Source organism: Lathyrus oleraceus, chromosome 5, assembly GCF_024323335.1.
Source record: "Lathyrus oleraceus cultivar Zhongwan6 chromosome 5, CAAS_Psat_ZW6_1.0, whole genome shotgun sequence".
In the NCBI taxonomy this organism is placed as follows: Eukaryota; Viridiplantae; Streptophyta; class Magnoliopsida; order Fabales; family Fabaceae; genus Lathyrus; species Lathyrus oleraceus.
In genome coordinates this window covers 192,817,333-192,824,042 of record NC_066583.1, presented here as the reverse complement: position 1 = coordinate 192,824,042, position 6,710 = coordinate 192,817,333, and positions in this window count along the sequence as shown.

Below are 6,710 nucleotides of genomic sequence, written 5' to 3'. Positions count from 1 at the left end.
AGTACTCGACTCGCGCATGGGAAAAAACGATTTCACCAAGGAAAATCGTACTCAACTCAACTGGGGAGAAATAAACTTCAACATAGGAGGAGCAAAAATCTATTATCTACTACCTATTACTGGGTAAGAAGATAATAAAGATCTCACAGGGAGAACACCCGTCATCGGTTAAGATGAACATATCAAGGATGGCTCGCTGAGAAAGTGCCAGGAGGGAATATTCATTACCGGTTACTGGGTAAGAATAGCCTTGCTGGGGAGAACTGCGGAAAATAGGATTTATAACTACCAGTTACTGGGTAGAAGACCAAGGGTGAGAATATCCGTCATCGGTTAGGATGAACATATCAAGGATAGACTCGACAAGGAAGAAAATCCGTCATCGGTTAAGATGAACATATCAAGGATAGACTTTCCTGTGGATGTTCTAAAGGATATCCGTCATCGCTTAAGATGAACATATCAAGGATATACCAACTGAACAAAAGGGGAATTACATCTATTGAAATCTGGATAGAAAACCGTCGGAGAGAGAATCTGTCACCGGTTAGGATGAACATATCAAGGATCAACTCTACGAGGGGACAAAGTATGATTTACAACTACCGGTTACTGGGTAGAAGACTAAATCAAAGAGAAAATCCGTCACCGGTTAGGATGAACATATCAAGGATAGACTCTGAAAAGGGGAACACAAATAGGGATTACATCTATCAGTTATTGGATAGAATACCAATCAAAGAGAACATCCGTCACCGGTTAAGGTGAACATATCAAGGATAGACTCTGTTGAGAAGATAAAAATAGGAATTACATCTATCAGTTACTGGATAGAATACCACAGAAGAGAAAATCCGTCACTGGTTAAAGTGAACATATCAAGGATAGACTCTGCTCAGGGGAACAATATGATTTACAACTACTGGTTACTGAGTAGAAAACCACAAGGAGAAGAAAACCCGTCATCAGTTAAGATGAACATATCAAGGATTAACTCTCTGAGGAACAAAATAGGGATTACAACTACCTTTTTACTGGGTAGAATACCAAACAAGAGAATATCCGTCACTGGTTAAAGTGAACATATCAAGGATATACTTCCAAGGGACTCTACTAAGGAGACCCAAACATCTATCTAGGCAAGAGCTAGAAAGAAACAGTCAATCAAGACTCGATCCAATGAGGACATAACTCAAGGGGAGTCATTCCACCCAGAAAATCTACTGGAGAGGAAACTGAAATAACAATCATCCACGAGGAAACAAACTCAGTGGGGAAACAAAGAAAGGTTAAAGTATTTCTGCTTAAGGGGCTGACACTCTACAATTGAAAGAGAACAGACACCAAATTTGGTATGGGGATAAAGTACCGCCATAACAGAGAATGAGAATATCAAACAAATCAAATATGAAGATGCAGGATATGCAAATTATGAAATTATATGAGTGCATATGTATATGTATATATGATGATTATGCTGACAAAATGATCACAAAGGATACAGAGGTGTCGCAAAGAAATTGAACCACCGGTACAATCCTCAGTCAATCCACGAAATATGGAGACAAACTGCTGGAGAACAGAGACATCAACATCCCAAGGGCTAAACCCTAGCTGGGGAAAGAGGAGATCTGTTGAGGATAGAACATCCAAATCTGTGGGAAATTTTAGGTCAACACCATAAAATGGGAGACAACCCTACAGAGAAAACAATCAACAAAAGCTGCTCAAAAACCAGGAGGAAAATCTGACTGGGAGCAAATGCAGTCTACTGGGGAAGATCAACCAATCTCTGAAGATCAACCCTGCTTGAGGAGATACGAACCTTGCTGGAGATACACAAACTCCATTGGAGAAGCCGGAACTCTGTTGGGGATGGGGAAAGAAACTCCACTGGGGATGTACAAACTCTGCTGAGGATGTACAAATAATATGACGACCTTACTGGGGAAAAAAATATGCCACAGAGTATCTGAATCAACCAACTCGACTGGGGATAAAGAAGTTCCACTAGGGATGAAACACTTCACCGGGGAACTGAATCCATCAGCTGGGGATAACAGCATTCTGTTACATCTCGAAAAATACGATTCCTCGCGATGGTCGCGGAAAAAATGTTAGTTCGAACAAAGTCGCCACCGAACTTTATTTATCCTAATAAAGGGATAGGAAAATATCGATAAAACCTTTGAAAAAGGAATAATGGTCGTCGCAACCATATTCGGGTTCGGGAGTTGATTACGCAAGGGGAAGGTATTAGCACCCCTCACGTCCGTTGTACTCAACGGGAATCTTTTAGTTCTAATTTGTGTTTCGAGTGTTAATTTATGTTTGTTTGTTATCTTTGGGTTATAAAATATTGAAAATAGAAATGGATGAGAACCTCAGAAAGGGAGAGGGGAGGTTTTTTATTAGTGTGCTCGCGAAGATACAACAATCTCCTGCCTACGTATCCTTATGGTGTAATAAGGAAATCAGAGCATTCGTAGTTCGGGGAACTACGGTTGGTTGGTGCTTTTTAATGAACAACTGTGTAGATCGCGTTCTAAAGGCTAAACGCTGGCTTGTCTACTCTCGACGGAGGCTTAAGCACTAGTTTGTTGTGCGCATCAGAAAGGGTTAATAATGTTTTTTGAAAGAAGGGTTTTGGTCATGCGGGAGTGACAAGTTAAATTAACATGTTTGACGTTTTGTTTGATTGGTTTCGATGTTTTTAATTGGATGACGACTACTCGGATAGTCGAGTAAGACAACTCGTATCCTAACAGTCGGAAAAGGGAATAGAGGACTCTAGACCACTTTCTTTTTCATCTTTAATTATGAAAAGACTTAATAATAGTTAAGGTATTTTGACTGGATGACGATTACTCGGATAGTCGAGCAAGACAACTCATACCCTAATAATCGGGAAAGGGAATAGAAGACTCTAGACCGCTTTCTGTTTCATCTAAGTATTTATGAAAATAAGGTTGTATATGGTTGACGTATTTTAGAATGAATGACAAGTACTTGAATGACTGAGTAAAACAACTCATATCCAAGCATTTGAGAAGAGCAATTGAAAACTCAAAACCATCTCCTTTTTCGTATAGTTTGTTATGAAAATGATTTGATTTGTATGTTTGTGAATAACAACTGTTTGACTGACCAAGTAAGGGAATTCGTATTCAAACAATTGGGGAGAGAAGTTGAAAACTCAAAATAATTTGATTTAATCGGGGTTTAAAAGTTTATAACGAAATGACGAGTGTTTAACTGACTTGTATTCAAATAGTTGAAGAGAAAAAATTGAAGACTCAAATTTATCTCCCTTTTTCGTTTCTTATTATGAAAGGGTTTGATTTATTTGTGCTTAAGTGGATTAGAAATGACGATTATTTGACTAACCGAGTAAAAGAATTCGTATTCAAATAATCGAGGAGAGGAGTTGAAAACTCAAAACCATCTCCTTTAAAGGAAATAGTATTTAATTGTGATTAGGTATTTTAATTTAATTTTAGTAAAGAATACTCGATGTTGCATTGAGGTTTAAAATTTATGTTTACGAATGGATTGAATTTATTTAGTGAATGATTCATCTAATCGATTAATTAAAATCGAATAGGTCTCATTGTAAGAAGGCCCAAGAGTAAGCCATGTGAGGTTGATGGCGATGCTTTAAAAGCGATCGACTTACAAAGGTATTTAAAATTGGCTCGACTTTGAATCGAGAAGTTTAATTTGTTTAAAAATTGGTAGATAATACAGCTAAATTGGTAGATAATACAGCTAAATTCAAAGCCTTTTTGTTTATGGACGAATTTTCCGGATATAATCAGATCAAGATGGCACCCGAAGATATGGAGAAGACCATATTCATTACACCTTGGGGAACATTTTGTTATAGAGTGATTCCTTTCAGTTTAAAGAATGCTGGTGCAACTTACCAAAGAGCAATGACCACTCTTTTTCATGATATGATGCATAAAGATATTGAAGTCTATGTTGATGATATGATTTCCAAATCCATTGATGAAGCAGAACATGTTGAGCATTTGTTGAAGTTATTCCAGCGTTTGAGGAAGTACAAACTCCGCTTGAATCCCAATAAGTGTACATTTGGTGTTCGTTCTGGTAAGTTGTTGGGCTTTATTGTCAGCGAGAAGGGTATTGAAGTTGATCCTGCCAAGGTCAAAGCAATACGAGAGATGCCTGCGCCCAAAACTGAGAAGCAAGTTAGAGGTTTTCTCGGTCGCTTGAATTATATCTCAGGATTCATTTCACACATGACTGCCACATGTGCGCCTATATTCAAGCTCTTTCGGAAAGATCAGTCTTGTGATTGGACCGAAGATTTCCAGAAGGCTTTTGACAGTATCAAAGAGTATTTGCTTGAACCTCCAATTCTGTCTCCACCTGTTGAAGGAAGACCATTGATCATGTATTTGACTGTGCTTGATGAGAGTATATGTTATGTTCTAGGTCAGCAAGATGAAACTGGAAAGAAAGAATATGCTATTTACTACCTCAGTAAGAAGTTCACCAACTGTGATACTCGGTATTCTATGCTTCAGAAAACTTGTTGCGCATTGGCTTGGGCTACTAAGCGTCTGCGTCAGTATATGTTGAATCATACCACTTGGTTGATATCCAAAATGGATCCAATCAAGTATATTTTTGAGAAGCCTGCTTTAACTGGGAGGATTGCCCATTGGCAAATGTTGTTATCAGAGTATGATATTGAATACCGATCTCAGAAAGAAATTAAAGGTAGTGTCTTGGCTGATCACTTGGCTCACCAACCTATTGAAGATTACTAGTCAGTGCAATATGATTTTCCTGATGAAGAGATTTTATACTTGAAGATGAAAGATTGTGACGAACCATTTCTTGAATAAGGGCCAGAGCCTGGTTCCCGTTGGGGCATGGTATTTGATGGAGCTGTTAATCAGTATGGTAATGGCATTGGGGCAGTAATCATTACTACTCAAGGCACTCATTTTCAATTTACAGCTACATTAACTTTCAAGTGTACGAATAATATGGCTGAGTATGCAGCTTGCATTATGGGGCTTGAAGAGGCCATTGATCTCAGGATCAAATATCTCGACGTCTATGGAGATTCAACTTTGGTTGTGAATCAGATCAAAGGTGAATGGGAGACGAATCAACCAGGTTTGATACCATATAGAGATTATGCAAGGAGGATTTCAACTTTCTTTACAAAGGTTGAGTTTCATCATATCCCTTGAGATGAAAACCGGATGGCAAATGCTCTTGCAACATTGGCTTCAATGATTATGGTGAAGTATTGGAATGAAGTCCCCAATTTGACTGTGATGCATCTTGATAGCTAGCTCATGTGTTTGCTGTTGAAGAAGTCAAAGATGATAAGTCGTGGTATTAGGATATCAAATGTTTTCTCCAAAGTCAGAACTACCCGTCTAACGCATCTTTGAAAGATAAGAAGACTTTGAGGAGATTAGCCGACAACTTTTACCTGAATGGTGATCTATTGTACAAGAGAAACTTCGATATGGTTTTGCTCATATGTGTGGATAGACACGAAGCATACCTGTTGATGACTGAAGTCCATGAAGGTTCCTTTGGTACTCATTCCAATGGACATGCTATGGAAAAGAAGATGTTACGAGCAGGTTACTATTGGCTGACAATGGTATCTGGTTGTTGTAAGTTTGTGAAGAAATTCCACAAGTGTCAAATATATGCAGATAAGATTCATGTTCCTCCGACACTGTTGAATGTCATCTCCTCTCCATGGCCCTTCTCCATGTGGGGAATTGATATGATTGACATGATTGAGCCCATAGCTTCAAACGGACATCATTTCATTTTGGTGGCTATTAACTACTTCACGAAGTGGGTTGAAGCGACATCATATGCCAATGTAACCAAGCAAGTTGTTGTGAGGTTTATCAAGAATCATATTATATGCCGGTATGGTGTGCCAAGTAAGATCATTACTGACAATGGATCTAACTTGAACAACAATATGGTGGAAGCTCTTTGCAAAGACTTCAAGATTGCACATCATAATTCTTCTCCCTACAGGCCTAAGATGAATGGGGCTGTTGAAGCTGCAAACAAGAACATCAAGAAGATCATCCAGAAAATGGTTGTGACGTACAAGGATTAGCATGAGATGCTCCCGTTTGCTTTGCATGGGTATCGTACATCCATCCGCACTTCAACAAGGGCAACCCCTTTCTCACTTGTTTATGGCATGGAAGTTGTGCTCCCTGGAGAGGTTGAGATCCCATCATTGCGTGTTTTGATGGAAGCCAAGTTGACTGAGGCTGAATGGTGTCAAACCAGGTATGACCAGCTGAATTTGATTGAAGAGAAGAGGTTAACTGCCATGTGTCATGGTCAATTATACCAGCAAAGAATGAAGAAGGCATTTGACAAGAAGGTCAGACCTCGTGTGTTTAGAGAAGGTGACCTTGTGCTCAAGAAGATCTTATCTTTCAAACCAAATTCTAGGGGAAAATAGACTCCTAATTATGAAGGCCCATATGTTGTTAAGAGAGCCTTTTCAGGCGGTGCTTTGATTCTTACAACTATGGATGGTGAAGAGTTCACTCGTTCTGTGAATGCTGATGCAGTCAAGAAATACTTTGCATAAAAAAGAAAAGAATAACTTGCTAAGTTGAAAACCTGAAAGCGGGGCTTAGGCAAAAATGAGCGTCTTGGTGGATTGAAACCCGAAA